The 20,368-nt window shown below is 40.0% G+C and overlaps 1 non-coding gene across 1 annotated transcript; it reads right to left on the reverse strand.

Annotated features, from left to right (window-relative positions):
* Positions 1 to 1,110: 1,110 nt before the first annotated feature.
* Positions 1,111 to 1,217, reverse strand: LOC117715900 (U6 spliceosomal RNA). The gene has a single exon (XR_004607686.1). It is a non-coding gene; the product is annotated as a U6 spliceosomal RNA (small nuclear RNA).
* Between the last annotated feature and the right edge of the window lie 19,151 nt (positions 1,218 to 20,368).

A 20,368-nucleotide genomic window follows, 5' to 3' on the forward strand; every position in this document is an offset into this window, starting at 1 on the left:
CCATTGGTATTTGGCATGACATTCGAGATGGATCCTTACTCTTAAACTCTGAACCTCCTTCCAATAATTTGAATAGGATAAAGAACATCAATCTGTTGTTCCAAACACCTATCTAAATCCTGTTGTATGTTCAACACACTAGTAATTTTTTTTTTTTGTTAAATGATTAACAAACATGGCTGTCTTAACTTCTTGTGTCAAAGCAATTGAAGAAGCAGTGGTGCTAGTAATTAATGTAATTAAAGCTGTTATACCAGCAATAATCAAGCCCACTACCCTCTTGCTTCTGCTCAAAGCCTGACTCACTTCTTTCAGTACTTGCAAGCTTTTTTTCAGAAGACCAAGGTTCTGTAATACTCAGTTTAATAAAGCAAAAGCTGGTTGATAGACCCCCATAACAGACATGCTAGGTTTCAATACACTAGCACAATTAGAAGGTGTACAATCAATGCAACTTATATTAAATACTGTAGAAGAAACAAAAGTAATTTTAACTTGACAATTAAAAGAGCCTTAACACATGCACTAACACTTGTTTGAAATCCAGATCCTGTCCCACCTTTATCTCTTGCTAACATAACATCATAGAGAACTGCAGCTAACTTCCAAATATGTCTCTGAAAATGACCAGAAGCAGTCTTCCAAATGAAGACTATTATTTCCAATGTTGGATTGACTTCTAGACCAGTCCATGACTAAGCCCAAATAATTGGTCACATTTAAGAAAAACTCAAGAGTCATTATAACTTCTCTGATTATCTGTCCCACAAGGTCTAAAAACTTGAGGCAAGGCAGCTTGTACCATCTGAGGTATAGGTGAGCAAAGGTGGGTTGGGGACATATGTTCAGTACAGCTTCTCAGTCACCATTGTTAGGGCACTCAGAAAAGTCACAGGTCATCATCATTCTTTGTTCCAGCATCAGCATGTCCTACCAATGACTCTGGCGGCTACCATGCTCCTTCAGCATCCTTCAGAAAAAAAAATGCAAACATACCCTTTTCCCCATATCAAATACCTAATCGGGATCATGCGATATGCCAGTAAATGGATCCTTCCTTTTCATCTAGGCATAAGTATGCCTAGTTGTGGGTGCCATAGACACGCAGAAAAAAATATGGAATGCTTCACGAATTTGCGTGTCATCCTTGCGCAGAGGCCATGCTAATCTTCTCTGTAGCATTTCAATTTTAGTATATATGCTGCCGAAGCGAGAACCAGGTTATACATTTTATGTCATATATATGATACGCACATCCAAGTGGGAGAAAATACTGTTGGCCAGAGAAAAGACTGAGTAGGCACAGAAGTGAAAAGCTAAGTTTAGACATTGCTTACAATGATAGGGACTATCACTGTTAACAGATGGGAAACATCTATTCAGGAGGATATAGAATTCTTGCTTTAGGTGTATGTATAGTTAGTGGGATATTGGTTGTCTTGGCAAGTGGTACCAGCTCAGTTTTTACAGAGAGTTTGGTTCTAAGCCATTTTAAATCAGAGGCTGATAAAATCTGAAATAGTAGGATGATTCCTCATAGCTAACAAAGGCAGCCGTCAGCACAGTGCCAGGCACAGGGCCTTTACTCAGAATCGAGCTGTTGGTTGAACTGCTAACATCACTAAAAACCCAACAGATGAAAGCAAACTTTAAGTGAACTCTAAATATTATGCAGGAGTTGAGTTTTGCATATTTTTGTGGGCAGTGCACTTTAAAAAAAAACCTACACTTTTACAAAATGGAAAAATAATGCAAACTGCCCCACTCAGTCAGGGGCCCTGAGATTCCACTTTAAATTTATAAGATTTTTGAAACATGATTCTTTTAGGGATGAGAAGTCATGATTTTGATCAGTCAATTAACATTGCTGGGCTGCCTCTCTGAACGACCACTCACATTTGTATTGAATTTATGTCAGAGTGCATCAGGCAAACAGGAGGAGAAGAGCACAGGAAGAAAAAAAATCTTTCAAATTAATTTGAAGAAGTCTAGAGTAGAGAAAATATAGGCCACTTGCTTAAATTATTTAAAGGTAACATTTTATCAGTTGACTCTATAGCAACAAAATTTTAAAACATATAACAAGATAAAATATATGTCAAAACACAGCACTGAGTTATGATCTATACTCATATATATAATCTATACATATATATCCAGATACACATATGCATTTTTAATTACTTCAGAGTGATTTTTTTCTCCCTGTGTTTTCTTTAATTATCCTTTTTAAAATTTGAAGGATAGGGGGAAAACAACTTTTTCAGAACTGTTTGAACTGAAACAGAAGTTCATGGTCATATTGGGTTGCAGAACTTAAATTTCTTATTATGGAGTTGGTATCTTATCTTCTTAGATACGTTCAAAAGACATTGGTTTTGATGAGTAGTGCCATTGGGAAGGGCCAGGAGAAGCTTTATGGAGGAGACATCTAAGAGTTGACTGAGGAATTCTATGAGCTGGTTTCTCACACAGCACCTGCTCTAGAAGGCCGGAGCACAGGGCAAGAGAGAGGTCAATAAAGAGAGAATTATAGTACACACTAGCAAGACCTGCAGCTGGGCCATGCAGAGGACTGCTATGCTCCCCTGTTCATAAAGCTTTATAAAGAAGGTGTACCAATTACTCTGGGGCCTGAATCTACCTTGGCCTTTATAGTCTGTGCACAGGCTACTTCAGACACAACAGTGTTGAGCTTTGCCTCTTATCTTTTCTTTGAGGACTATGTCTGAAGGGTCATGTCTTAGAAGTACAAAATAAAAGTGCCCAGAATTCAGACTCTTCAAGGGCAATCCTCCCAACAGACACCAGATGGAAGTCGGTGGCCTCTTGGCAGACCCTCTAAGAAGCATTTTACGTAATTCTCAAAGGTCCTGGTGGTTCCTGCTTGATGATGGCAGCCGTACTGACTTCTTTTTCCTCCCAGCCTCTCACCTGAGTGGGCAGAGCCTCTCCCAGGGAACCACTATGAAGCAAGATTCTGATTTTGACCCTCTTGTTGGAGGACCTCAGGGCTGAGGATCAGGGTTGGCTTTCATTTTCATGTTACCCTGTTCGTCTTTACTTCAGAACCAGTGTATAGTTTCTGTGATACTTCATTTCTCTCTTACTGCCCCTTCCCGACCTCCCCTCCCATTTCCCCTTTCCCTCCTCCTTCCCTCCCCTCCTTTCCATTTCCCTCTTCCATCTTCCCCTCCTCCCTTTCCCCTTCCTCTCCTTTTCTCCCCACTCTACTCCTTTCCTCCTCTCTCCCTCTCCTTGTGCTCTCCCTTTCTTTCCCCTTCCCTCTTCCCCTCCCCCCCCCACTCCTTCCAAGCGCTAACACATCCTCCTTCCTTTTCCTTCTCTCTGTCAGCTGGAGAAAACTCTCTTTGCCTCTCTCCTCCTTTTCCCCTACTCCTTCCTTCACTCTTCATTGCTGGGGATGGAGCCCAGGGCTTTACATGTGCTAGGCAAGCCTTCTACCATAGCTATCTCCCCAGCTGGATATGAGCTCTTTACAGTTTTAGCAGTTGTGTATTTGCTCTGTGACTGAGAAGGGAGAAACCACGTCTGAAAGCTACAGAGTTTTTTTTTTTTTTTTTTTATTCGTTTGTGTTTGTTTGTTTGTTTGTTTTTGTTTTGTTTTGTTTTCGGGTTTTGGTTTTTTAACTTGGAGGGTATTTGGGGTTAAAGTTTACATTTAAATGGTGCAACTAATAGACTACCGGTCATTTCCATCTCTGAGAAGTATCTCTCCTCAGCCCAGGATGAATCTACAAAAGATCCAGAGATGCAAGGTTTTTATCCATGGCCCTCCCAAGGTCTCGGTACCATTAGTGATAGAGTCTTAGGAATACAGATTTGATTCAAGAACATGTATTTGAACACCCTTTTTATGGAGTGCTTGGAGGACGTCACAGGACTAAGCAGTAGGACATTTCATTTATATTAATTGTAAGTTAGGCTTATGGTCTTATACAAATTCTTCCTCAGTACATTGCCAGTTCTTGCAAAGTTCCTTTTATCAGCCGTTTATTAACATAGTAGAGTAACGCAGTGATTTAAACATTTTGAGCTTTGAAGTCAAAGAGATACATGATAAATTCTAGCTTCCCACTTACGAATTAGGCACAATTTACACATGTAAATTAATGTCTAGGTTTTGACTCAACGTCTGTATGGAAATTCTTGTAGCAACTGCCTCAGTGATATATTATAAATAATAAAATTGAAATTGAAATCATACAAGGGAAAACAGATAAAAGTCACTTGTGAATACTGAGCCAGGAGGTTGGTTAGTCAGCTTAAAATCAGTGTCAGGGTGACCCTCATAGGAGATAAGTAAGGAGTATTATCTTGCTCATGTCCTCATGGGGAAACCAAGACTCAAGAAGACTAACATGTGTGCATGGTCACTAGACTAGGAAGCAAGGTTCCTAGGTTTTTTTGGGGGGAGGGTATTTTTTGTTTTTGTTTTTCTCATCATGCATGTGTGTACATGGTCGCATCTAGAGAATTGTGTGTGCACATGATATAGGTGGAGGCCAGAGGATGACCCTAGGTGTTTTTGATCAAATGTTCTCTGTCTAGGTTTTCATTTTCGACAGGGCTTCTTACTGCTCTGTGGTTTGCCTGTTTAAGTAGACTGGCTGACCAAGAGTCCCACAGATCTGCATGCCTCTCTCTGCCCTGCTTCCCCCAGTGCTGGGTTATAGTAAAGCACATCTCACCAAGCCTAGCATTTTTATGTGGGTTCTGGTTGTGGGAATCCAGCTTGGGGCCTCATGCTTACATAGCTAACACTTAATTGACTCAGCAATATGCTAACCCTGTCTAAATCTAACAATTCTAGCCTCCATAGAGAACGGCTGAGTGTGATACTACTTCACTTCAGATAATTAGAATTCTGAGCATTGAGACTTTGGTGCTACTCTGTAATTATGAAGTCCTATCCTAGGATCTGAAATTCTAGGCCAATGCTGTGGACTTCCACAGATGTGGGGTACCCAAACAAGGGAGATTCAGAAGAGGATGCTTAGCCACTGCATCCAGTCTAATACATCTATTTCTGTCACAACTTGCGCTATTCCTACCACTTGCCAATCACTCCTGTCATAGGTGCTTAGGGAATGTGCATAGAGGAGCTTTTTTTTTTCTACTTCATTTTGTATGTCATAATTAGGATGCAAATGAGAGTCTCTGCAGCTGCAAAGGTCATAAATTGGAAACTTGCTACATCTCCAGGTTTCTACAGATTTCAATGATTTTGGTCCAAATCCAGAAACTGTCTGGAGACAATAAAAGACTGTGGAATGGTAACTGGGCAGGAGGGTTCAACTCTCAGTGAGCCACTTTGCTGGTACCAGAGGCATTTAAGTTTCACAGTCTTGCAGTAAATTTAAAGGCAAATTGTAAAAGGGAGGCTCAGTGTTGATAAGTCTCAAATTTATGTGCATCATGGCTTCTCCTAACTAGACTGTGGGGGCGGCTAGCTAGGAAAGTTTCGATTGAAAAACTCATGCCCAAGTGTCCCGAGTGGAAACTCCAGCATCTGTAGAATTTCCAGTGATGCCTCTCTGGACACACTTAGGCCTTGTAAGCACCATGGATTTGGAAAGCAGCACATGCCTACTGCTGAGAAAGAAGTGTGTTACAGGATAGGGCAAAGGTTAAGGGGAGAATCACTTGGCTTAATGTATTTAAGGTGCTATCCTAGTGTCTGTTTCCGCATTTAAGCATAATTACTGCTGAATTTTTGTAACTTGTCTTTCACAGGACACGGAGTCCTATAAGTTTGGGGATAGTATGGTAATTAGGGTGGCTGAATCTCAGTTTCTTCACCTGCCGCCTATGGTGCCAACGTCTTTGTCATAGTGATACTGTAGGGGATTCAACTCAGTCAGAGCTCTGGTCGTGGTTGCCATGAACCAAGTCCTCATGACAGAAAACTAATACTGCACTCATTAACAGGGAAAAGTCCCTGTATTACAGGAGGAACAACAATTATTTATCATTCTGAAGTCTGAGAAATACAGCATCTGCAGCATCGGTTCTCAACCTTCCTAATGCTGTGACCCTTTAATGAGTTCCTCGTGTTGTGCTGACCCTCAACCATAAAATTATTTTGTTGCTACATCACAACTGTAATTTTGCTACTGTAATGGATCCTAATGTAGAATATCTGATATGCAGGATATATGTTATGTGACTCACAGTCTGAGGCTTGCATCCCAACACTAGCTGCCTTTTAAGGAAGGAAATGCCTTTTAAGGTGGCAAACATACATTCCTGTCTACTCCAGGTTTTCTCCCACACTGCTAAGAGCGCTGATCTTTTCGTGGTGAGCCTGGGTTCCATTTTTACAGGTGGCTGCTCACATCCTTCACTTGAGATTTCAGAGGGGCAGTGTAAGAAGAGAAAACGAACGTCTATATTCTTAAGGACTAACCCGGGAGAACAAATTGAGCTTTGGAGATCCCATTAGAGAATCTGTGTTATTTAAATTTCTAAAATGAGCTGTTCTAATGTGTCCTCTAGCTGATGTCTGCATCTGCTTGAATAAAAACTTCCACTAATCTCTCCCAACCACACGAAGGGAACAACCTCGTACAAAATACTGTTTATCCACCAGTTGTGGACTTGTCATAAGGTAACGAATGGCAGCTGACTTTGGTAGGTGAAATAGAATTCAAGGCATTGTTTTGGATTTAAAAAAAATCATCATACAAGACTAAGTCTGCAGTATTGTATGCTTGCTAGAGGCTCCACAGCCGACAGCACACTGTACCAGAATCTTACCTTCTTTGGCTCTTTCTGCCACCCACCCCCAACCCCCTCACCCCCTGCCGTCATCTCTCACCAGACAGACCAGGTGAAGAGGCTGACTGTGGATCTCATTTCTTCTGTTTTGCTGCTTGTGAAGTCTGCCAACAGAATCCACCTTGACAAAGTCAAGGACTGTGCGTTTAATGTTGAACTGAGTGAATAAATTATGCATGAAATTGTGCCGGAGTCTCTAGTGTGCAGAATTGCTCCTTTTGATATGAAAGGTTAATTCAGAAAGGAGTCCAAAATAGCTGGAAATTGTGAGGATAAGTGGGGAGTATTCACTGTTGTGAGCTGTTATTACTAGAAATTGCATTCCCTCTCCCGCTTCCCCGGAGATTTTGCTTTGCCAGTGAATATAAACTGTACTCAATAGAATAGCATTTAGAAGTAACAAGAGTGTATGTCCACACACAATAAAATATTCTAATGGTGTTTTAAAAAGAAGTTGTACTTTTTCATGTATATCATGCACCCCAAGGAAGACTTTCTATTGCATTTAGGTCCAGAACAAGGCATATCAAGAGTAATGAGTTTTGAGCATGTATGCATTACCAGAGGATGCTTGGGATTCCCATTCCCGAGCCGGGTCTGGTCCTGTCTCTGATCTGTTATGCAAACCTGATTTCCGATAAAGCCCAAAGCATTCTTGCTTAGAGAGGGAACCACCCCCAAGTTGTTCTATCGCTCCATCTTACCCATCCAGCTCTAATTTAATCTTCAGTAAATTTATAGGGCTCTTCAACCTTCTTCACTTAAATGTCCCTTTTACACATATCCTTATATCATTTTTATGTTAGTTCATTATTTTCAGCAGGCAAAAAAAAAAAATGTAGTTGGCTAGAAAGCTAAATTTTACTTAAAATACACATACACATATTTTAGGAGCTTGTTAGAGACTCCCTTTTTGTGTTGCTATCACAGGGGAGCCGAATTATCCACCAGACTGAAGCGTTGTTTATTTTTGTCGCTCCTGTGTACTTTCTCAGAAACCAGCTCCTTAGTCTCCACTGGGCACCAGGAGATTTTTCCCCTCTTTGGTTACAGAGTAATATCATTGCTGACCTGGGGGAGTTTTCGTTTTAATTCCATCCTTGTGTTTATAAATCGTCTGAGACTACATTATCCGCTTCTACACTTCAGTGTTCCATGCTGAGTGTTCCTTTTTAACAGTTCGATCATCGTGCGATGTATTAAGATGTATTTGGTGGCAAGCATAGAATCATGTTTAGTGTGGAAGCTTTATCTTTTTGTATTTCACTTGTTTGTATATTTTACATGGAAGGAAACTTTTGAAAACTCTGGATTCATGAGGATGCATTGCTGTAGCATTTTAAAAATCGCATAAAATGTTGGTGGGTTAACAATGATTTGATTTCTCCTTTAGACCTGTGTGTGTGTGTGTGTGTGTGTGTGTGTGTGTGTGTGTACATAGTTATATATTTTGGCATAGGGATGATCTACACACATATAGGCATATGCTGTATTAAAGGAAAGATGTTCACTCAAACACCAAGCTACCTGTGATGCTTTCTGGTATTACTAGGGAGCATCTTGAATACTAATCCCAGGCTTGTTCAATAATTCCAAGAGTCTTAAGTTTCTTTATTCAGCTGTCTGTGACTCATTAATCTGAGTCCTGGGCAGCAGAAGAAGATGAACTTTTTCATGTATATCATGCATCCCAAGGAAGACTTTCTGTTGCATTTAGGTCCAGAACAAGGTAGTTTTGAACGTTTATGCAATACCAGAGGCTGCTTGAGATTCCCATTCCATGGAATCACTCCCACTATACAGTGGAGAAGAGTATGCCATACTGGCAGGGGTGGGTACTGAAGTATTTGTGGAATGGATCTGGGTTGCTAAAATTACTAAAACTTCAGTCTTAAGTCCTTAGGCAATGTGCAATTAGGCTCAACATGTTGACGACTGCAGTGGTATATGCCATGGTCATGTTATATCCTACAAGAGATTAAGGGATGCTGAGAGTGGGAGAAGTATCCTTCCTCCAAGGTGGAGCTCCCTACCTGACTATCCAGTACCAGGCTGTCTACTTTAAAGTCATGTATATACAACACTGAATAGGCACAAGAGGTTTTGTGTATATACTTATGCATATACATACATATATATGTATATGTAATGATAATAATTTTAAAAAGTGGAAGCCAGGACTGCCAGAGGGATTAGGGAGTGCATAGGATGAGTTGTAGGAAGTAAAGAAAATGAAGGGAATGATGTAATTAATTTTAATGAAAATTAAAGTATTACAAAAGAAGCCAGAAGGAATTCATATCATATATGTAGATATGTCTGCTACGAACATTCTATTTTCATATTGTAGACTGTATAAAGAAAGGGAAAAAAATCCATGGTATGAAGAAAGGGAGAGTGTTGAGGGAAAAATAAAAAAAATGTGTTTCTCTCATACATACACATATTTGTATGTAGAAAGAGTATTTGTGTGTATTTGTGTGTATTTGTGTGTAGAAAGAGTAGGGAACTGTTTGGGATGAGGAAGCAAGGAGAGATGAGAAAAGACGGTGGCAAGGGATGGGGAAAACATCCTTATATACACACACATGGTCATGGTGAAAGCCATTGTCTTGCCTGCTGAGGGAACACTTCAAAATAATGTTAAAATATTGTGGATAAACTGGAAATACATATTTGAAATGCAGATTCAGATATCCTGAGCAGCTTTAACTGGAAAACACTGATGCCCAAGTCTGTAGCACTTGGGAAAGCCTCTGGAGGCAGGAGAGTGGCTACTTCTTAGCATTTGCACAGTGTGCAAGATAAGTTATCATCATGTTACAATCTTAGGCACACACAGGCACAAGTACACAGAGAAACAGAGTCTTTTACAGGACAGTCAATCTTGCATTTGCATATACAGATGTTAAATATATAGGGCTATTTTGAGTACAAAGTATATCATTTTATATATAAACATTTTTAAGTGGTTGACAGTTTTAATTGTTTGCGATGGCTATATTTAAATCCATTTCTTTGATGTTAAATAACATTTAAAAATATAACATTGTATTATCGTTTAAGTAGTAAATTTAAGCATACTATTTAAGGCATGTTATTTAAATTTATAGTGACAGAATGTTCACTTTTAACCCAGTCATTTTTGCAGGCAAAGAGTCATGCAAAGAAACAATTTAGAAGCAAATGGAGACTCTTTCTCTGCAAGTAATTAATACCTTTAAAAGCATGTTTAAAATAATTAGTTAAGCAAGAGAATCAATCTCTTTTAAAAGCTCCCAATTCCCCAGAGGCCCATTCACCAGCACACACCTGCTCACCAACCGCCAAACACCCTGATACTGTTCTTTTTTTTTTTTTTTTTTCTGTCCCCTTTTCTCTTCGGGGAGAGAAAATAGATACTTATATTCTTAAAATTTTATATACTGCCCCTGCCCGCTAACATTCAATGATGCATCCGTTTCTCATTGTGATGTAGCTAGTGTGTATTTAGAAGTATCGTTTTGCACACAGTTCTAGGATGTGCACATAAACTGAATATATTGTTTGTGAAATTTCAAATGCTAAGACTTCTTTTTCTTCAGTTGTTAAACACAGATATGGGCACTCACTACTCACGTGTTACCTTGAGAAAATATAAGGCTTTATTGGCTCTTCTGAAAACCGTGCAATTCATTTCTTTTAACTGTTAATGATCTTGTCTTCTGGCAGGTTTTTCCGACTAAAGATAACATCATAAAAGCATACATAAGTTAACCAGGAAGAAGGAAGGAAATGGTCACTTCTTGCTCTTTAGTCGTTTATTACTGTGTACCTAATGTGGGGGCACTAGACAAGGCATGTCTGGAGATGGAACGGAGTTTTGAAACGTCACAGTGGCTCTTTGTTGCCGTTCCGTGTGTTGTGCTGGAGTCTGTGCCTTCAGAGAGGAATTTCATTATAACAAAAATCTCTCTCTCGTCAAAAGTGATTTTTCCTCCTCTCTGGCAAAAGTTCAATTCTCTTTCACTTCCCAGTGGAGGGAATGATCTGGGAGAAAAACATGTATTTTTGAGCAGATGGATTTAGAGGTGACGATGACCCACGAAAATATTTAAAGTTTTTTTTTTTTTTTTTTTTAGAAAAATCAAATTATTGACGCAGATCTTCTAGGTGAAATGTTTGGAGTTACGATGACTGGTCCTCAGGAATGACCATCTCAGCCACTAATGTTGTGTATTGATACTGGACGATCTGCACAGTGATATGTGTAATGGGTATTTTTGCAGCTGGTACCAAGTCTATCCAATGGTAATATTTATTTTACAACTCATTATATTCTTGTGCTTTCTTATTCCAAGGCATTAAAATTAATATTTACAACTGAGACAATCTTTAAAAAAAATTCAGCCGCACTGTTTTGAAAGCTGAGAGTCTGGCTTCTTTCACCTTTGTACAATGCATTATTTTTCTATTGGCAATGTGCTCAGTCACCACGAACGTGGCAGCTGAAACAATACAGATCTGTTAGTGTGTAGTTCTGGCTCTCACTGGGAAAGATGAAGGCTTGAGTGAGTGAGCCATACTTTTAACCCAAGGCTGGGGATACTACACTTAATTATTTGCTTGGTCTTTCACTGTCTAGATCTCAGCCTGTGGGTCACGACCTACTAGGAAGTTCAACGTCTTTTTCACAGGAGCCACCTAAGATCATCAGAAAGCACAGATATTTACATTATGATTCATAACAGCAGCAAAATTACAGTTATGAAGTAGCAACAAAAATAATTTTATGGTAAGGGGGGGGGTCTCCACAACATGAGGAATTGTATCAAAGGGTCAGAGCCTTAGGATGGTTATGAATCACTGGTCTAGAGGTTGTGAATAGGCCTTTGCTTCTGCTACCTGCGTCCATTGTCAAAGGCATGTATTCTTCTGCTCCCCACTCCATGCCTACATTTCCATCCTCTGATCTTTGGGAAGGCTCTCTTAAGGACTCACATGAATAGGTGGGTTCCACTGATCAGATAAGATAAACCCTTATTTCAAAATCCTTATCCCTGGCTGCATCTGTGAAGTTCCTTTGGGCAGGTAAGGTCACATATTCAGAGATCTACATTTGTATTCGGGTACAAACATCATTAAGGTTGTATCATTTTGCCTGTGGTACACAGAAAGTCAGAAAGAGTGAGCCACAGTTACTGTCATTCATTTTATCTGACTCTTTTTTTTTAATGCCCTTTACAGAAGGAAGTATGCAGAAGAGGCACCCTTTCAGTATTTGTTCAGGTAAACTAATCAACGATGAAATGATTGCTCTGAAGCAATGAATACAGCAAGCACTCAATAAATAGTGAATAGTAATATTACAGTGTCTGAACTGACTTTTCACATTGCCATTGATATTAGAATTGGCTCCTGTGCAACCATAACTGAATGCCTGAGACTGGGTAATTTATCAAGAAGAGAAATCCATTCTCTTACAGTTCTAAAGGCAGAGAAACTCAAGATTGCTCTTAGGACTTAAACTCCTGTTAGGCTCTCAACAGATGAATTTGGAGAGACACATGGACACCACAGTAGTATGTTATCAAAGATAACATTCATCAAATCTGAATAGTAGACATATTTTAAAAGATTTATTCATTTATTTCATGTATATGACCTTTTTGCCTGTATGTATGTATGCACATATACTCTGTATGTGCCTGGTTCCAAGAGAGACAAGGAGAGAATACTGTATTTCCTGAAACTGGAGATGGTTCAGAGCTACCATGTGGGTGCTGGGAACTGCAACTTGCTTCCTTGCAAGAACAGCCAATACTCTAAATCTCTGAGCCATCTCTCCAGTCTCAATAGACACACTGTAGTTAAGGACTGAGACGCTGAATTTATTTATTCATTTAGATTTTTCCTTTTGCTGATTGTTCAGACTGATGGGTAAACCCAATATGCCCTTTTTACTTTTGATGTTCTCAGTCTATAGCAGCAGTTCTCAACCTTCCTAATGCTGCAGCCCTTTAATACAATTCCTTACATTCTGGTGACTGTCGACCACAAAATTATTTTTGTTGCTACTTCATAACTGTACTTTTGTTATTCTTATGAATTGTAATGTAAACATCTGTGTTTTCCAACGAGTCTAGGCAGCCCCTGTGAAAGAATCATTTAATCCCAAAGGGGTTGTGACCCACAGGTTGAGAACCACTGGGTAGGGGACTGGCAAGTCTGTTGAATAAATGATGTCAGGTTGCATGGTTCTGTAATCTTCCATCTGTGTAATGTGGCCCAAGGTATATGATGCGACCTCTGTGTCAGTGTGTGTCCTCAGATGACAACTGAAGTTATTGAACTGTTTTGTATAGTCTTTAGCATATAAGAATTCCAGTTTTGCAATTGCCTGAAAACATGGATCCAATTTAATGAAGAAACACACAATGTGTACGAGTGGGAGAGACAGGAGCACAAGCTGTGAGAAAGGATGATTTCATCCTAGTCTTTCTTCTCTGATTCCAAAAGATTAATTTATTTGTGTATCTGTGCTTCCTGTGTGAGCTGTGTATGCACAGCTCACAGTGGCAGAGGCCAGAAGAGGGCGCTGGACTTCCTGGAACTGGAGTTAAGGCTGGTTGTAGACTGCTGTGTAGGTGCTGAGAACTAAAATGGCTCCTCTGCAAAACCACATGGAGCTCTTAGCTGCTGAACCCTCTCTCCAGCTGGCCTTCATTCTCCACACTCAAAATGTCAGAAACTACTTTCGTTATCAAAATGATTTCCCCCTTTTATTGACATAGATTCTTTTCTCATAGAATGAAATCTGAATATAGTTCCTAATCCTCCCACTTCCCCTCCTACTCCCAGTTCCTCCCCACTTCCTCTCCCATCCAGATCGATGCCCCTCTGGTCTCTCTTTAGAAAAAAAAAAGTGCTTCTAGGAGATAACAACAAAACCTAAGGAAATAAAATATAGTGAGAAAATAAAAACCATCACATTGACGTCGACCAAGCCAAGCCAACAGAAAACTAGGTGAGCCTCAAGAAAAGGCAAGAATCAAAGACACACTCATTCACACCCTTAGGAGTCCTGTAAAAGTCCTAAACTGAAGGCTACACTGTATATACAGAGGATCTGGTGCTAACCCCTGTAGGCTTTATGCTGGCAGCTTCAGACTCTGAGTTTATATGAGCTTCCTTATCAACACTGTTTTTACTAAGTCTAGAACCATTTGTATTGGCGCCATTACTAAACCACTGTATCAGGTACTTTTCTGTTATTGTGATCAAATACTATACCAGATGGCACTTAGAGGAGAAAGAATTTATTTTACCCTATAGTTTTAGAGATAGAGAGTCCATTATGGTGGGGGTGCCATGGAGCCAGGAGGAGGAACCTGGCTGACCACATTTCCTTCACAGGCAGGAAGCAGATTAAGAGAACAGGAAGTGGGGCCAGGCTATAAAACCTAAAAGCCTTCACACGGTGACAGACTTCCTCCAGCAAGGCTCTACCCTTTCAAGGTTCTATAACCTTCCAAACAGTGCTGCTAACTTGGAACAAGATGTTCAAATTCATGAACTTATGGGAAATAGTTCTCATTCAATATAACATAATCACCTTTACCAATTTTTTTTTTTTGGTCATCAGGTTCAATGTTTTATTCTCATCAGTATGGTGGCTCACATTTCTAAATATTTGGTCCCCAGATGGTAGAACTCTTGGGGGTGTGGCCTTGTTGGAGCAGCTGTGTCACTGGGGGCAGCTCACACCATTTTCTGTTAGCTCTCTCCACTTCATGCTTATGGATCAGGGTATACGGTCTCAGCTACTGCGTCAGTGCCATGCTTGCTTGCATACCTGCTTGTTGCCACTTCCTTCCCACGATGGACCTGTACTCGAATACCCTGAAACTGAAAGCTCGCCCCCAATTCTTTCTCCTGCAGTTGCTCTGGTCATTGTATCTTAACACAGCAGTAGAAAAGTAACAAAGATGATGGGCATTATTTTATTTCACCCACGTCCCAGATCTTTGGTATAGATTAGGTATTCTCATCAAGCCCATTTCACAGGTAAGAAAACAGAAGAAATTGGGTTAAGCCTGACAGGCACTCCAGTTGAGTGGCAGCAAAGTCGCTAACCCCGGGCAGTCTGACTGTAGTGTCCACTGCTCATTGGAACAAGACAAGGAGTCAAGGTACTTTTTCAGTGGTGCTCTTTTGAGAAATTCTAGAACCTTAAACTTAATTGTCAGAAGTGGGCAGTGGGGGGTCAGATCTTGAATGTTATATCTGCCTCTAGTTGAGGCCACAAGAAGTATGCTTCTTGATTGGCTCCCATTTGGTGACTTCTGTCCACATGGCTCCTGCCACTTGCCATCTGGGTCAGAAAGGACTGCCATTCCTTGAAACCCCAAATTGATACAAATCCTTCTTCTTTCAAAAACTAATCAATAAGACTGATGGTAGAGACTCTGATTAATCTGGACTTTGCCCTGTAGACATTGGCTTCAGTGATCCTCCTACCTCAGGCTTTTCAATGCTTATTTACAGGTGTATCCTAACATGCATAGAATTGTAAAGCAAGCAACATAACTCATCTGCTTATGCTCATTTTAAAAAGTGCTATTTTTATGTGCATGGGTATTTTGCCTGCATGTATGTGTGGGTGCCACTTGTGTGCCCAGTACCCTGGGAGCTATCAGAGTGTACCAGATACCCTGAACCTGAAATTAAGGAAAATTGTGAGTTGTCGTGTGGGTGCTGGGGATCAAATATGGATTCTTTTCAAAAGCAACCTGTGCTCTTAACTGCTGGGTACCTATTTCTGAAGTCCCATCATTCTCCAATCAAGCACTGGGTACTTAACAAGAGATGCTGCTGTTGAAGGTGCTGCAATGTGTGTGTGTGTGTGTGTGTGTGTCTGTGTGTGCATGCATGCATGTGTGTGTACATGTATATGCCCGTGTGTGTTTGTGTGTGTGCATGCATCTGCATATTTGTGTCTACATTGTGTTTCTGTCTGTGTGTATCTCTGTGTGTTTGTGTGTGTGTGCACATGCATGCATGTGCATGTGTGTCTGTATATGTGTGTGCATGCATGTGTTTGTGTGTGTGTGTCTGTATGCATGTGTAATGTGTGTCTGAGTATGTATGTGTGTATCTCTATCTGTCTCTGTCTCTCTGTCTCTCTGTCTCTCTGTCTCTCTGTCTCTCTGTCTCTCTTGGTGTGTGTGTGTGTGTGTGTGTGTGTGTGTGTGTGTGTGTGTGTATAACTGTGGTACCCATACATAGGCTGCTACAACAGAGCAGTTGGGCCTGTCTGGGATGTGGTCACTAGTTGAATAACATCAGCATTTACTATCATCACTGCACTGTCCTCATTGTAAGGCTTCAGTGTTTTAGAACTGAATCTCTAGCAGCACAGCAGGTCATTCCGGGAACTTTTGGTTGCTGCTGTTGAATTGCTAAGCAACAGAACACTGGTCCTAATTTTTAAAACTGGAAAATTTTCAGACACTTTACAAGTCCCTGTGACCTCACAGAAATGCATGTTACTGGGAGTAATGTGTGAAGTGAGCAGTTTGTTTTTACCTCAACTGAAAACGTGCAATGACATCATGTAACCCTTTAAGATAACACAAGCCAGCTGCTCCATTCATATTTAAATATGAGTCACCTTCCAGGGAGACTTGCAAGATTCTATATGCCAAGCTGGAAAAGTAAAAATTGCCAGCAAGGAGGGAAAGAATAAATTCACACTTGGAAAGATGTTATAGCCTAGAAGCAGCACTTAGCTAATTCTCCCTCAGAGCAGAAACGATGCCCTAGTGGCCAGAGATGAGAACTGCGGGACCCTGGCATCATAGGCTGAGTTATTAAATCATGGAGACCTCTTCATACTTGGTTAGTACCTTTGCTTAATTATCTTGGGTTCTGTATAAATGACACATTTTTTCCAGGCATGAGTCAATCTACTGTAGTTATTTTTAAAGAATAAAATATATTTATTTCTGACCATCTGCTACTGCTAAGAACAGGGAAACGACTGGCTGTCTATTTCCATTGTCTTCTGTGGAGTAGAGCAGCACTAAGAAGAAACATGACAACACTGATTTGGTTATTAGGGACAGAAGAGTGAAACTTGGAACTCCAAATGATGCCCATGTTTGTGAATGTTTGCTGAATGTCAGAAAGAAGAGCCACACGTTAGGTGCTTGGAAACATCACCGTTGCTATTATCATCACCGTCACTGTCACCATCTCTGTCACCATCATCGTCATTATCATAGTCGTCGTCAGCATCATCATCATCATCGTTTGGTGGCACTGGAAATTGAACTCAGGACATCATTCATGTGAGGCAGATGCTCTAACACTAAGCTACATTCTTAACCCAAAAATAATATGTTAAAAAATTTGCCACAACTGTTGACTGAATTACAACAGAAACAAGTAGGTGTGGCTTAAGGTGTGTATAAGGAGTGACCGATGCTCACTAGGGCTTTCTTTATACCCAAGCCAGATTACTATGGTCTGTCTTTCCAACCTTCAAGCCAAATGGTGGTTTAGAGATCTGGGATCAAAATCAAGAAGTCAGGCAGGTGAGGCAGTTTGACACAGGCTACGGCATGGAGCAGATTTCCTCACCAGGAACCACAGAGGGACACTTTGTAGGAATGGAGGCAAGGATTAGACAACATTAAACAGTGAGAATCCAAGGTGAATTCGATTTCTTCCCCCAGTAAAGTGTATTGGGAAACAGTGTGGCTGTATGAATCCTTATGTTGACGTTTAAATTTGATTTCTCACAACCTTCCAACTGATTAAAGACATATTGATTATCAGAGCACATTGTCTACTTTAACGATCAGTTATGAAAGATTTATGATTGCAGATTCACAACATCCATAGAAGGAAATACTTTTGTGCTTTTAAAAGGGTTGCTTAGAGTTATATTTATGGGTACATAAATATATAATATATTCCCACATACTTTATATATTACTAAATGAAAATAAGATAACAGACTTGATTATGACTGCTGTAATTCTATTTAATGGGAATCTTTTTGTACAGTGTTCTTTGGGTTAAAAAATTGTTGAATTCTTTCCCCGTTTGACCTCATTCCACTTCAATTAATTTAACTATTATATTCCGTTTGGAGGAGTTTAAATTTCTTAGCTTTATAAAAAGGCAGTATTTAATTTTATTTAAGAGAAGTCAAAGTATATAGCTAATTTTCCTAATCCTACTTATTCATACACATGAATACAGCATGAAGAAATTTTTACTCAAAATAATATTCTTACTTTAACAAAATTTTTACTCAAAATAATATTCTTACTTTAACAAGGACATAGTGTGTTGCATACTCTAGATGGCCAGTCTTACATCCATATGACCCATTGCAAAGTCAAGCTATATATTTTATAGGAATAAATGATGAAGAATCCTGAGTCTGTTGAAGCAATAGCTTTCCTATCTTCCATTTCCTCCCCCAGCCCCATTTCCAGCCGTCTGAGTTACAAAAGAAATTGTTATTAACATTTACCACACTACATATACACAAGAGATGTTTTAGAATTTCATCACTAAACTTTATTTGCATATTTTATATAGGCTATTATGAGATCACCGGCTGTTGGTGTAAACATGAGATTGGGGAAACTTTATCTCACTTAGATAAACTTTAGAATTTGGTAGAGGATGTTTTAGGACAGAATCCTGGAAGCAGTGCTATACTGATGTCACAAGCACACATAATGACTTTATTTGGAAGCGGGGGGCGGGGGGGCTTTAGTCTTCCCACATTTGGGTTGGATTCTCTATTGGTGGGTTGGTAGAGGCATCCTACAATACTTCTAGCCTCTGTTTACTAATGCCAGCAGGATTTCCACCCCAACCCCTGAATTGAAAGACATAGTTTTAAAAACAATGTCTTCATAGCTTTCCAAGTATCATTTAGAACCATACCATTACTGCAGTTGGAGGATCTTGGTCTTAAACTGCTATTCATGCCCTGCAATGTTAGTGGACATTATTTTAAGGTATTAAGAACATGATGCTGCTTCCCCTCTTCTTTTTGCTTAGTGTGTTAGAGTTTATGTATCTAGACATGCATTTCTTGAAAAGCGGAAAAATGTGATGTCATATAGTCTTTGTAGCTGTAGTTCCCCACTGGCTCTTTAGGGAGAGCCCATGACCTTTCCCGGTTCTTCCTGTCTAGGTCATCAGGGTTGCTTTTGACCTGGGGCTGCTGTGCTGGCTTCTGTGGTCACAAATCTCCATTAGGACACTAGAATGAACTCAGGAAATTCCCAGAAAGACAAGGTGGCTCCCAGGGATAGAGTGAGCCATGGTGGGTTTTCAGGGGAAAGGCTGATTTCCTTGGTTGCGGTTGTTCGCATAGAGTGCCATGGCTTCCCAGTGTAGATGGGGACCGACTGACATGTGGCAGTTACCTAAGTTATTTCCTATTTGATCATATGCACATTTAAATTTTCTATGTCTTGGTTGCACATTATATTGCAATTAAAAATTAATTATACATCATATACATCACATACGTGAGTGTGTGTGTGTGTGTGTGTGTGCGCGCGCGCGCGCGTGCGCCATATGGTATTGTAGATGTTAGAGAACAACATAAGGAAGTCCTTCTCTCCTACATTGTGGTCCTGGGTAGGATTGAAGTCCAGCTGTCAGGTGTGGCTTTTTTCTCCCAGCTGAGCCATCTCCCAACTTTATTTTGCAAACTTTTAATGGAATCAGTTCCGTTCTTTGCAGGACAACAGACCCTTCTTCATTTCTCCTTATGCCACATTTCTAGATGTTTCTGCTGCTGCCCTTGTGCGTTTCCTCAGGTATGAGTACCACTAATGGGAGCCATGCAGACTTACCTACGAAGGCATATCCCCTTAGACTGGAAGTCAAATTTCTCAGTCTAGGTATGTGTATACGACTTATTAGTGGTATCCATTAATACCAGAGAGCACAAAAATACCATGTGAAGTAAATGTTTAACATTTTATACCCATTACCTTTAGTTTAATTTACTGTGCATGTAACAAATTGTACAGTTATTTTATTTTTTCTCCATCTTTAAAATTCAGCTCATTTGTTTTCAATAGGACCTCATTGTGAAACACACACCAGTCTTTTTTTTTTTTTTCTTCCACTGGATTTAGAACATTCCCATAGTGTACGCAAGGACACCAACTGATAATGGGTAATGGTGACTATAAGAAACCTAGCTTTCAGTTTTAATTTTAGTTTTAATTTTAAGCGTATTAACCCCCTTCCCCAGCCTCTGCACTTTTAATTTAACCTACTGTGCTCACATTCTCATGTTTCAAGAGTGACAGGGGAACAGGGAGAAGGGGAGGCTTTATGTAGTGTTGAACTTGGCTTTCATTCTTTGAAAAGCAACATTACCCATCTCTGGATCTTGGAATGCCGTACAGCAGAGAAAAGAGTCCAGCACATAACTTGGCTTTCCAAATAATTCTTGAATTAATCAAATAAACTCATGCCTTGCAACACCTCCATCCTTCTATCTTGGCTCTCTGGTCTGTTGATTTTGTACCCTCTCTTG

This window comes from Arvicanthis niloticus, chromosome 9 (assembly GCF_011762505.2).
Source record: "Arvicanthis niloticus isolate mArvNil1 chromosome 9, mArvNil1.pat.X, whole genome shotgun sequence".
NCBI classification, from domain to species: Eukaryota; Metazoa; Chordata; class Mammalia; order Rodentia; family Muridae; genus Arvicanthis; species Arvicanthis niloticus.